This window comes from Mesoplodon bidens (assembly GCF_964165515.1).
Source record: "Mesoplodon bidens genome assembly, contig: HAP1_SCAFFOLD_72, whole genome shotgun sequence".
Classification (NCBI taxonomy): Eukaryota; Metazoa; Chordata; class Mammalia; order Artiodactyla; family Ziphiidae; genus Mesoplodon; species Mesoplodon bidens.
The window spans coordinates 999,241-1,012,339 of record NW_027671438.1 but is presented as its reverse complement, the minus strand read 5'-3'; the positions used below and the strand labels follow the sequence as shown (position 1 = coordinate 1,012,339).

The following is a 13,099-nucleotide window of genomic DNA, read 5'->3' as shown; positions in this document are numbered from 1 at the left end:
TCTAAAAATAGTATGTCTAACTGAGGTGACCTGTCCTAGCAGAGTGATTGCCAGTGCTGGTTAAATCCTCCTGGTTCAGCTGCCTCTCCTTAAATATCTGAATGGATACTTTTATTTCAAGACTTTATAATAATCACAACTAATAATTATTAAGCCCTAACTAGATGTCAGGTGCTCTTTTAAGCAAATAATATGTACTGATTCATTTAATTCTCAAACAAACCTCTGAGGTGAGTACTACTGTTATCCCCATTTTAAAGCTGAAGAAACAGGCAAGTGAGGCTAAGATACAGGTGGTCAAAGTCACACGGCAGATAAAAGCTGGGAAATGAACCCACGCTTGTGAAGAAACAAAACCTATTTACGAACAAATTATGTAGAGTTTATTCAAGAGTTAATTTAAGTGCACATGGGAATAGATAAGGATATGCAGTAAATTACTAAGAATTAACGTGGGTGACCATGGTCTGGGTTTATTGTTAACTCCACCTCACTACAAAAGCTATGAGCAAAAATTGATTAGAAGCAGATCTTTATCCTGGACCACACCCCTGTCTTGCTGCCTGGTGCTGAGTGTCCCTTCTGCTTCCAGTAGCTCCACGTCTCACACTCAGCCATGCTGCCCTTGTTTGGATCATTCGGTGCCTTTTTTCATCGCAAGTAAATATACTGCAAAGAGTTTTAACTCCTTTCTACTACTGCACCATTTCAGTCCTTAAATCAGAGAGCTTTCTTGCCTTAACTCTAAAAATTTCTTGTCCATGACACAAATGAACATATCTACGAAACAGAGACTCACAGACAGAGAACAGACTTGTGGTTGCCAAAGGGGAGTGGAGGTAGGGGAGGGAAGTATTGAGAGTTTAGAATTAGCAGGTACAAACTAGTATATACAGAATGGATAAACAACAAGGTCCTACTGTATAGCACAGGGAATTATATTCTATATCCTGTGATAGGGACTTCCCCGGTGGCACAGTGGTTAAGAATCCGCCTGGGGGATTCAATGCAGGGGACATGGGTTCGAGCCCTGGTCCAGGAAGATCCCACATGCCGCGGGGCAACTAAGCCCATGCACCACAACTTCTGAGCCTGTGCTCTAGAGCCCGCGAGCCAGAACTACTGAGCCTGTGTGCCTAGAGCCTGTGCTCCACAACAAGCCACCACAATGAGAAGCCCATGCACCGCAACAAAGAGTAGCCCCTGCTCACCACAACTAGAGAAAGCCCGCACACAGCAACGAAGACTCAATGCAGCCAAAAATTTAAAAAAAACTAAATAAAATAAAATTTATTTTAAAAAATCCTGTGATAAACCATAATGGAAAAGAATAGATATATGTATAACTGAGTCACTGCTGTACAGCAGAAATTAACACAACATTGTAAGTCAACTACACTTAAATAAAATTTTAAAAATTAAAGATTTCCTGTGAATTTCTATTTCTCTAGCTATTTGTTGCTATCTTCACCAGCACTGAATGTGTAATTCCTTCCACTGGCATGCCCTCTGCAAATGCCTTCTGAGAAGCTGTGGATATCCTCTGAATTGTATAGGTCTCCCTGGCTTTGATAGCACTTAGATGGGCATCTATAGGGCTGCCCATAGATCAAGAGTTTTTTAAACTGGAATGTTCATATGAATCACCTGCAGATCACGTTAAAAGGCAGACTCTGACTCAGTATTCTGGGGTAAGGCCTGAGATTCTGCATTTCTAACAGGTGATTTCTTCCAGGTGACGTTTATGCTGCTTCAAAGACCACACTACAAGCAAGGACCTCACAGACTTTTCTCTTCTTTATCAGTTTCTTTTATCCCACTATTACTGCCCCAGTATCCTTCTTCCATCTCCTGCTTTAGCCGCAACAGCTGGGTTATAGTATTTTCACATGCAATAGATGTTGTCTCATCAGAGTTTTTTTTTCCTGTTTCTATGGTCACCAACATGTATGTTTCTCTGCTCCCCTAAGAAAATAATTGACCAAATAATCTAGAAATTTTCTCAAGGTAGTGATTCAGGGCAACTGAAAGAGTGAGGGAAAACATCACCAGTATTACCCTTAGAAATATTTAATGCATAAATGGATAGGCTTTGAAGTTACCCTCTTCTTAGCTCATATTTATTCTCTTCTAGCAGCTGAAAGTCTAACTTAGGAGGAAATGGAAAAGAGATGAGGAGGGCTTTGCCCAAGAGAGCTTTCATCAGTAAAGTACCAAAGTAATTACTGCACCTGACAAATTTCTACTCCTTGTTTTAACCCAGTTTTAATAAAAGAAAGATTCAACAGTGGTTTATATTACCTGGCATTGCCTTTAATTTCATCAAGCTCCAATATGAAGACTTGCCACGTTTACACTAAACTGCTTTTTCTCCTGAAGTTCATTTGTGAAGGCAGCTGCTGGGGCTTTAATCAGCTTTTCTTCAATCTTTCATTTCTAACACACTGTGAGTGATAATGGCTCTCCCAGGCGCCCCCCTGCAAACTAGGCAAATTCTCCTTCACGTCACTCCCAGGTAGTCAGTGGTAGAGAAAGCATCTACTAATTAAGAACTGAAAGGCCATTTCAAATGATCTGGCTATGAAGACTTAGCATTTCACATTCACGGTGGGCCACATCCAAACGTAAGGTCCTCCGACCTGCTGGACCAGATTATATTTCTCCGAGCTTAGGAACAGCAGGCAAACTCTTGGCATTTCAGAAGTTCCGTTGAAATCGAGGGTAATAACATGCTGCTCATGTTTGAGAGCACAAAGCCCTTAGAATAACCTTGTCAGTATTAAGCAGATCACAGGAGTTCAAATCTCAATCATGGAGGCCCTACTGTGTCAAGGAGCACTTTGGAAAACCTTCACAATGTTTTACGCCGCCAGGATAATTCTTTTAGCATTGATACTACTTAAAAAGTTCCTTTCATGGGCTTCCCTGGTGGCGCAGTGGTTGGGAGTTCGCCTGCCGATGCAGAGGACGTGGGTTTGTGCCCCGGTCCGGGAGGATCCCACATGCCTCGGAGCGGCTGGGCCCGTGAGCCATGGCCGCTGAGCCTGCGCGTCCGGAGCCTGTGCTCCGCAACAGGAGAGGCCACAACAGTGAGAGGCCCGTGTACCGCAAAAAAAAAAAAAAAGAAAAAAATAAGAAAGAAAGAAAACCTAAAGTCCAAGTCCGGCTGAATGACCACTACACATCTGGCAAACAAGAAGGAAACCACATGGAAACGGGCATACAATCTCGATATAAACGCCACCCCCAGCTCACCCCAGTGAGCCACAACCAGGAGAAAACTCAAAACCCGGAGCTTCTCCCCAAGAAGGAAAGAGTTTGAACCCCACATTGGACACCTCACCTTTTAGGACCTGCACCTGAGACACGAGCCCCCAAAAGCCCTAACTTGGAAAACCAACAGGGCTCACATCTTCAGACGCAGAGCTGTAGCTATCTGAGAGCCAGCTCTTAAAGCGGCCCTGTGCTCAGATGTACCCGCCCCCGGGCCCAGCTCAGAGGCAGCCAATCAAGCCCTGATTTAACGTGAAGGAGGCTCACCTGCTTATATTAGTGTTGACCTGAGGGGCAGGCATCTAATTTAACACACACCTCTAGAAGCCTGCTGGAACAGTCTCCAAGGATGGAGACTGGTGGGGCCATCTTCACACTCTCCCTTTGCTGTGCTCCAGAGCACCAGTATCTTCTCCCAGAAGGAGCTCTTTCCATGTGCCTGGTGCCCAGATCTCTGTGGCTGCCACCTGGGGCGGGGGATACCTCTTGACCACCTGGCTCTGAAGGCAAGTGGAGCTTGCATTCCTGGTCCCCTGGGACTGTAAAAATCAGTGTCACCCAGAAAGGAGCTCATACCCCAATTTTTGCAGCTGATGCCAGAGTACACATCTCCATCACCTGGCTCTGGCAGGCAGTGGCGCTTACACTTGTGGGTCTCACACAACCAAAGGAGAAAGAATTCTTCAGCAGCTACCACCCCCGGGGCACAGCAAGAGGCAACAGACCCAGAAGCCTATCTTTCTGTGAAGAAGACCTATTAGCTTATCATCATGGCTGTGGCCTGAGGGGCAAGCTTCTAATTAAACACACATCTAGGGGTTGACTGTAATCCTTTTCAGAGGCCTTGGAGGGCAGGCACTGTCTTCATGCTCTCCCTCTGCTGCCCTCCAGAGAGCCGGTGTCTCCTGGAAGGAAGCTTTACACTTGGCTACTGCCTTGGTTTTTGTATCTGGCGCCCCAGTTTTTGCAGTTGCTGCCTAGGGGATGCCCCTTGATTGCCTGGCTCTGGTGGACAGGGGGACTTGCATTTGTGGATCCTACGGGATTGTAGCAAATCAGAGAGATGGTCCTTGGCAGGCTGCCAGCCCAGGGACTGAGCCGGAGGCAGACTGATGCACATACCCCAGTCATCTGTGAAGGAGGCTGCTTGGCTTATCCTGGAGCTCCAGCCTGAGGGGCAGGCTTCAGGTTCAGCACACATGTAGTGGATTACGGAGCTGCTCTCCGTAATTACGGAATGAGGAATGCAGGCTGTGGATGCCATCTTGGCACTCTCCCTCTGCCTCGTTCCAGTTCACCAGTATCTCCCAGAAAGAGCTTATATACTTGTTTGGAGCCCTGATTTGTGTGACTGCCAGGTCACCTGGCCAGCAGAGCTTACACTTATGGTCCTACAAAACATGTATCTGTGTACGTTTTCATACTTTAAAAAGCCACTGCCTGAGGGTCTGGCTTCTAAACAGCCTGAATCTAGGGGCTGAGATCCTCCCATTAGGGATGCTGACAGGTCTTGGCACATTCTCAATTACTGGGAGTTATTAAAAATGTAATGGGCTGCTTGCATAAGCACAAAGGTTTGAGAGACAAAAAAGCATTGGGGCAGGGTTGAACAACAAGCTTCATCTCCTACACAAGGCCACTCCTTCAAGGCTGAGAGAGGCGATTGTTTCATCTACTGTACAGAAACCAAAACAGAGGGTCAAGAAAATGAAGAAACAGAGGTGTATGTTCCAAATGAAAGAACAAGATAAAACCTCAGGAAAAAAAAAAAAAGCCTTAATGAAATGGAGGTAATAGGAGAAGAACAACAGGATAAGCATCTCCAAATAAGGGGTGAAAGTGACAGTGGCCAGCTGATAAGAACCATCCTTCCTGACAATTTCCTCTTTATCCCCATCTGGAATGTGGGTAGTCAATGTCCTGGGAGAGAACTGGACCTGGGACAGGATTATAAGGGAGGATCCTGGGACAATGAAAAACCCCGATCAAACTTCTACTTCTTTGAGACCAGCTTGAGGTATCATCTGGTCTGCTTTCCTGGGGGCTCTCTGGCTTCCACAAAGGAGAGCCAGGTGTGTCATAAGGCGGAGTGGAGGGGAGTTTTATAACGATAAAGGAGTCACTCCAACAAGAGGATATAACATATGTAAATATATATGCACCCAACACAGAAGCACTTAAATATATAAAGCAAACATTAACAGACCTAAAGAGAGAAACAGACAGCAATACCATAGTAGAGAATTTTAAAACCCCACTTGCATCAATGGATAGATCATTCACACAGAAAATCGATAAGGGAACATCAGCCTTAAATGACACATTAGACCAAATGAACTTAACAGGTATATATAGAAAATTCCATACAAAAGCAACACAAATACACACTCTTCTCAAGTACACATGAAACATTTTCCAGGATAGAGAATATGTTAGGCCAAAAAACAAGTCTTTTTTAATTTATTTATTTTATTTTATTTTATTTATTTATTTATTTTTGGCTGTGTTGGGTCTTCGTTTCTGTGCGAGGGCTTTCTCTAGTTGCGGCGAGCAGGGCCCACTCTTCATCGCGGTGCACAGGCCTCTCACTGTCGCGGCCCCTCTTGTTGCAGAGCACAGGCTCCAGACACGCAGGCTCGGTAGTTGTGGCTCACGGGCCTAGTTGCTCCGCGGCATGTGGGATCTTCCCAGAGCAGGGCTCGAACCCGTGTCCCCTGCATCGGCAGGCAGATTCTCAACCACTGTGCCACCAGGGAAGCCCCCCAAAAACAAGTCTTAATAAATTTAAGAGGACTGGAATCATATCAAGTACCTTTTTTCCAGGTACAATGGTATGAAACCAAAATTAATTACATGAAGGAAGCTGGAAAATTCAAAACTATGTGGCGATTAAACAACATGCTATTACAACACCAATGGGTCGGGGCTCCGGCTCCGCCTCCCGCTTCAGCTCCAGCTCCTGCTCAGCCCAAAGAGCCTCCACCGGCCTCTGCTTTAGGAAAATCAGCCCCTCCTTATGCTTCAGCCTGCAAGGGACCAGAAGACCATAAAGGTTTAGGAATAAAAATGAAACCCAACACCCACAGGAATAAAAGTCTCAATGTCCATCCAGTCATAAAACCCAGTGGAGGTGCTGGGGAAACTGCCCAAAGGAGACAGCATTACAGACAGAAAAGAGAAGGACAACTAAAAAATCCACCTACTGGGAAACGCTTGTAAAAATCGGCTCTTTTTAGAGTTGCGAAAACTAGCCTAGTGCTAGTGAGAGAGGAGGCCACCAGCTGAGATGTCGGGCAAGTGCTACCAGACTCCATCAGTCCACAGGTCTCTCCCCCAACACCCGCAGCAGGCAAGGTGCTTCTCCTCCCTCCTGCTTGGCCTGACTGAACCCCGTTTCTCTCAACGGTCATTTTGGGGGGTTGATTACAAAGCACACGTCATGGATTCTAGATTTTTAAACGTTAAAAACTTTCCCCTAAGAGAGAACAACAGACCTTAAAGATGATCTCTTTTCACTCTTTTGATTTAATCATATATACCTTTTGACATTTCTCAAGAAAGAGCCTACAGACCAGATATTGTGTCAGGCCTATCTTTCCACGTAGCGTCGAATTGGATTCAATCAGCAGCCGAGTTTGTCATCCTAACAACATCCTGTGGAGTTAGAAGCTCACAATTACAAAGTGCTTCCACATCAGTGATATCGTTTGCTTCTCACAGTAAACCTTAAGGAAGGGAAGGGAGGTAATGTTACCCCCACTTTACAGATCAGTAAATTGAGACCTACTGCCACTTTGTCTGGCTTATTGGACGAGACAGCAGCTTCCTTGGAAGGCACAGAGGGACTGACTCTGAGGGGGGCGCATAGGAAAGTTTCAGGTCGTGGCAGCAACGTGTCTCTGAAAAACAGGATCCTGAAAAGGGGCTTTTCGGGTAAGGATGTGGTAATGAAATAGTAGAGCGGGAAGACAAACACTACTTAGGTCACGCTGTTGCCTACGGAGAGCTCTGGGTGAATGGCTTCCTTCCCTAACTCTCTGCTTTCTCAGTCCTATCCATTCTTCAAAGCCAAACCCAAATCCCACAGATCCAGGAGCCGTTCTTGAGTATCTAGCACAGAGAAACCATAATAACGACACCTTAAGATTTCCATGTGCCTTAGCTCCTTACATCATGATAAGCTTTCGAGGTAGGCTTCGTAGTCCGTTTTACAAATGAGGAAAGTGAAGCTCAGAGGGGTTCAGTAACTTTTCAAGCTGACACAGCTAATAAGCAGCAAAGTCTGGATTTCAAACTCCATCACATCACAGCGGCCTCACCTTCCTGTACATGTATCACACCTTGTATATTGCCTGCCCACGTGTCCCTCAGTTCATCAGCCTTTTGTTGTAAGTTCTTTGTGGGCAGAGAGCAAGCCTTATACTTCTTTGTAACCACCCCCTCCCGTACTTAGCAGAGCCCCATGTACACAGTAGGTTCTCAATAAGCATCATATGTTAAATATCTATTGGGTAGGAACAGTAGTTACGGGATTTTTTTGGTACTCTGAATGTCAGGGTCTCTGCTGTATATAATTAAAACAAGAGTGAACATGGGAAAAAAAGAACAAAACAACCAATGGGTCAAAGAAGAAATCAAGAGAGAAATTTAAAAATACCTTGAGACAAACAAAAATGGAAATATGCCAACATTTGGGGGATGCAGTAAAAGCAGTTGTAAGAGAGAAGTTCATAACAATAAATACCTACCTCAAGAAACTTTACACTTCAAGGAAGTAGAAAAAGAAGAACAAATGAAGCTCAAAGTTAGTAGAAGTAAGGAAATCACAAAGATTACAGCAGAAACAGAGACCAAAAAGACAATACAGAAGTTCAGTGAAACTTAGAGCTGGTTCTTTGAAACGATAAACAAAATTGACAAGTCTTTAGCTAGAGTTACCAAGAAAAAAAGGGAGGACTCAAATAAATAAAACAGAAGTAGAAGAGGAAATATCACAAATGGTACAACATAAATACAAAGGATCATAAGAGACTACTATGAAAAATTATACACCAAGAAATTGGACAACCTAGAAGAAATAAAAATTCCCAGAAATATACAACTATGAAGAGAGAATCATGATTAAGTAGAAAATAGGAACAGACCAATTACTAGTAAGAAGACTGAATCAGTAATCTAAAAGGAGGTCAACATCATTAGTCATCAGGGAAACGCAAATCAAAACCACAATGTGATAACACTTCACACCTGTTAGGATGGCTATTATCAACAAGCCAAGAAGTAACAAGTATTGGTGAGGATGTGGAGAAAAGGGAACCCTTGTGCACTGTTGGTAAGAATATAGACTGGTGCAGCCACTGTGGAAAACATTATGGAGGTTCTGCAAAAAATGAAAACTATAACTACCATATGACCCAGTAATTCTACTTCTGGGTATTTATCCAAAGAAAACAAAAACACTAACTCAAAAATACATATGCACCCCCATATTCACTACAGCATTATTTTACAATAGCCAAGATATGGAAACAACAGAAGTGTCTATCAATGGATGAATGAATGAAGAATTTTATATACATTATATATACACACACACACATACACACACGATGGAATATTACTCAGCCATAAAAAGAATGAAATCTTGGGCTTCCCTGGTGGTGAAGTGGTTGAGAGTCTGCCTGCCGATGCAGGGGACATGGGTTCGTGCCCCGGTCCGGGAAGATCCCACATGCCGCAGAGCGGCTGGGCCCGTGGGCCACGGCTGCTGGGCCTGTGCATCCGGAGCCTGTGGTCTGCAACGGGAGAGGCCACAACGGTGAGAGGCCCCCGTACCACAAAAAAAAAAAAAAAAAATCTTGCCATTTGCAACAACATGGGTGGGCAGCATGATGCTAAGTGAAATAAGTCAGAAAGAGAATGACAAATACCATTTGACCTCTCTTATATGTGGACCCTAAAACAAACAAACAAAATACAAAACAAGCTCAGATACAGGAAACAGATTAGTGATTGCCAGAGGCAGGGGGTGGGGTGGTAGGAGAAATGAGTGAAGGGAGTACACATTTATTTTTAAATGTTTTTACATTTAAGCAAAGAATCTGTGTTACAGGTCTATGACATAACTTCATTAAAGGAAAGGGGGGAAATTTATCTGAAAATGAGTAGACATTATAAGACTGAGGACTAAAGGAACTATATGAATAAGCACTCTTCTCTTGTTAATAAAGTGGTTTCCCTCACTTCTCAATTCTGATACCCCTATACACGTGTACTGGGTTTGAGCAAGTAATCAAAGAGATGATGAATAATGGTTAAAAAAAAAAAGAAGAGACAAATTTTTTAAAAATAAAATACTGTTAATTCTGTGGAGGTTTATTAATGAAAAATAATGTTTAAAGGGGGCAATGTTGCTCATTCTAGTTCTGAATGAGTCCTCCCTCTCTATAAAAAGCAACAAACTTTGTGACTATATAGTGATTGCTCCCTGCCCCCAGGTGCCAGGGTTGGGGGCTGCAGGATTCAGGGCACTGCAGGCCTTTTCTTCTTTGTCACACAGCCTCTCTTGCATCTTCTCTTCCCTCAGTTTCCATTACCTCTCTCTTTCCTGGTTATCTTCACTTTTCTCTAACTGCTCTTTCTCAGGTCCTCTGCCGGCCCCTGGTCTGTTTCCCCAGAGCTTTGTCCTTCACTCTCCCATTGTGCAGATTCCCCAAGGGACATCTTCTAAACCCAAGACGCCCATGTCGTCCACCCTGTATGTTGAAGACCCCTACTTACATCTTCAGGCTGCCCTCTCTGCTGAGCTCCAGAACTGGACCCCAAATATATTTAATCACAGGTGTTTATAAAGTTTCTACTATGTATGACATAACTGGGTAGAGGATATCTCTACCTGTTTAGATAATTCAAATTTGACATATTAGAAACTGAACAGATCATCTTCTCTGTTTCTGAATGGCATCAACAATCACCCAAGCCAGAGAGGGAAAGAGAGAGAGAGAGAGAGAGAGAGAGAGAGAAGGAAGGAGAAGGAGGGAGATGGAGGGAGGGAGGGAGGGAGGAAAGAAGGAAGGAGGAAGGAGAGGAGGGAAAGAGTGAAGAAGGAAGGGGAAAGGGGGAGGGAGGGAGGGAAAGAAAGGAAGCAAGCTCAGTGCTCAGCCTAGTTCGTGGTCAAGAAGTTACAAAGTTTATACTGCGGAAGTATAAGTCAGTAATTGAAATGCAATTGAGATATGGCATCCGTGATGTCTATGGAATAAAAACACTCAAAAGTACCTAATTCCAAAAATGCTAGGACATTTCTAACATAGAAGTGTATTTTATATGTTCTCATAGGACTGCTTTAAGGATTGTGGCTAACTTAAGTCTTCTATACCAGGAAGCTGACAAGATTCCCCAAGGAAATGCCTTGGACCTCCCCCCCACCAAGCACTGGGTTCAGAGCACTGCACACTAAAGAAATGACTCCCACCAAATGCTCATTCCTGACCAGGCAAAAAATAACTCTCCCTATTCCTGAGGTCTGATAGCAGGTGTTTCAGTGAAATGCCAAAGAATGAGCCAGGAAAGAGACACATCATATTCAAAAAAGCCTGTGCCAGCAAGGAGAGCAGGGGCAGGAGATGGCAGTAAACTGGGGACTTACAGGAACAAAGAACACAGAGACAGAGCAGGTGTGGTAGGGAGATGCTTTCCTGAGATCCGTGACCTTCCTTTGACCACACACATCAGAGAACTGTTCAGATGAGGTCAAGAAACTCAACGGTTGGTATTCAACGTACCAACTTGGCCAAATGCATCTGTCAGTGTGACCTGAATTGCCTTGGGTTTCACCTATTTGTGGGCGTAAATAGAGTTCGAGAAATGGTATCAAGCAAACATTTCCTGGTTTATAGTTCTGTCTTGTTGTAGCATTTTGGTCCCTAAGTACACACACACTGAGCATCCTCAGAGGTGTTTGCATGTGTTTCAAAAACATGTTCCATTTGTTCTTCCACTTTGGCAGCCACTGGAATGTCAGGTGTCAGCTAAGGTATCCGAGGATGGCTCTGTCACACTGACACTGCTGTGTGCCCTCCATGAAAGAGCCATATTTTCTAGTCTGCCAGGAAACCTGGAAGAGTGGTTCACACCCTGAAGATGGCAGGACAGCCCTGTGCGCCTTTCACTCTCCTTAGGGCCGTGCTCCATGTAGAAACACAGAGATGCTCCTCTTTCCTTGGGACACAAACCTAGTGCAAGGGGCTGAACAGAGGAATAATACCTTCTTGCCTCCTTCATTTCTCCATCTCTGCATCCAAGTATTTGAATCAAAATTATTCCAAAATTCAAACTATTTTGTGAAATGCTTATATGTCATGTTGGGCCTGATACTTATAAAGTGGATAAAAGGTCTCTTCTAAGAGCTTCAGGGTTGAGAGAGCACCAGAATGGTAAGTCAGCTATAGACGCAGCGACTACGTTTTCAAGGTTTAGTGGACAGTTCCTATTTCAAGTAGTCTGCTCCATAAATACACTTGTCTTCAGACAATGTGAAAATAAAATGACTGGAATACTGTGGAGCAAGGAGTACAGTAAGGCGCAGCAGGGTTTCATGAATTAACTATGCAGTAAGGACCTAGAGGTTTTTTTAACCATTTTTCTTTTCCTTTCCATATATGAAAATAAATTGCTAAAGAAGATGAACTTCTGGGACTTCCCTGGTGGCACAGTGTTTAAGAATCCACCTGCCAATGCAGGGTACATGGGCTCGAGCCCTGGTCCGGGAAGATCCCACATGCCACGGAGCAACTAAGCCCGTGTGTCATAACTGCTGAGCTTGTACTCTAGAGCCCGCGAGCCACAACTACTGAGCCTGCGTGCTGCAACTAATGAAGCCCGCACGCCTAGAGCCTGTGCTCTGCAACAAGAGAAGCCACCACAATGAGAAGCCCGTGTACCACAATGAAGAGTAGCCCCCACTCGCCGCAACTAAAGAAAAGCCCGCACGCAGCAATGGAGACCCAACGCAGCCAAAGATAAACAAACATTTTTTTTAAAAATCAAAAATAAATGTGAAAATGTTTTCTTTTGCTCTAATAGTAAAATAATGCATTTTCTCAATCTGCTGTTGTTCTTTTTAAAAAGTTGGTTTTGCTACTCTTTTTTTTTTTTACAAATAGAAGTTTCAAATTTTATGTAGTCTGAACAGTTGGCCTTTTGTTTTATGATTTCTTAAAAGGATTTTAAGCTTAGGAAGTCATCCTTGGTTTTAAATTCACAGATCTAATACCTTGTTTGAGCAGGCATTTGGAAAAGGATGTTTTAAAAATATTTAACTTTTTAATATATCTGGGATTTTTTCTGTTATACACTAGGAAAGATGGGTCTAAATTAATTTTATTTCCCTTAAATTCCTACCCAGTTATTCCTGCACAAGTTAATGAATAGTTCTTCCTTTCTGGTGATGTCACTTTTGTTTCCTAGCCAATTCTTGTATGGAAAAAAATCAATACTGGACTGTCTAGTGTGTGTTCTATATCTTTATATTTTTCCTTCTTTCTGTAGTGTCTTATTTTAATTATCATAGCCTTATTTTTTTTCACCATAGAGTGTTTATTTTCCATATAAAAGGGCAGAAGCTAACATGTGAGCAAAAGGGTAAAAAGCGTGGAGCTCGTGTGGGAGACCATGACAGGTGACTTGAGGCTGAGGGTGGTGAAGGCTGGTCCAGGGGGAGAATTGGAGGTTGGGATGAAGAGATGGGGTCAGATCCAGGCCCTGTCCTTCAGGCAGACCATGAGACATGTTGATGCCAAAATTTATGGGATATAGCAAAAGCAGT

General features: G+C 43.6%; 1 long non-coding RNA gene across 3 annotated transcripts in view; it reads right to left on the bottom strand.

Annotated features, from left to right (window-relative positions):
• Window positions 1–13,099, bottom strand: part of LOC308611358 — a 175,160-nt gene that overhangs the window by 48,491 nt on the left and 113,570 nt on the right. The window contains exon 3 of one of the 3 annotated variants that reach the window (XR_014014853.1): window positions 6,162–6,299. The exons of the other annotated variants lie outside the window; for them this stretch is intronic. This is a non-coding gene — a long non-coding RNA (uncharacterized lncRNA). Of the gene's footprint in view, window positions 1–6,161; window positions 6,300–13,099 lie in introns of those variants that run through there. 3 annotated transcript variants of the gene reach the window in all.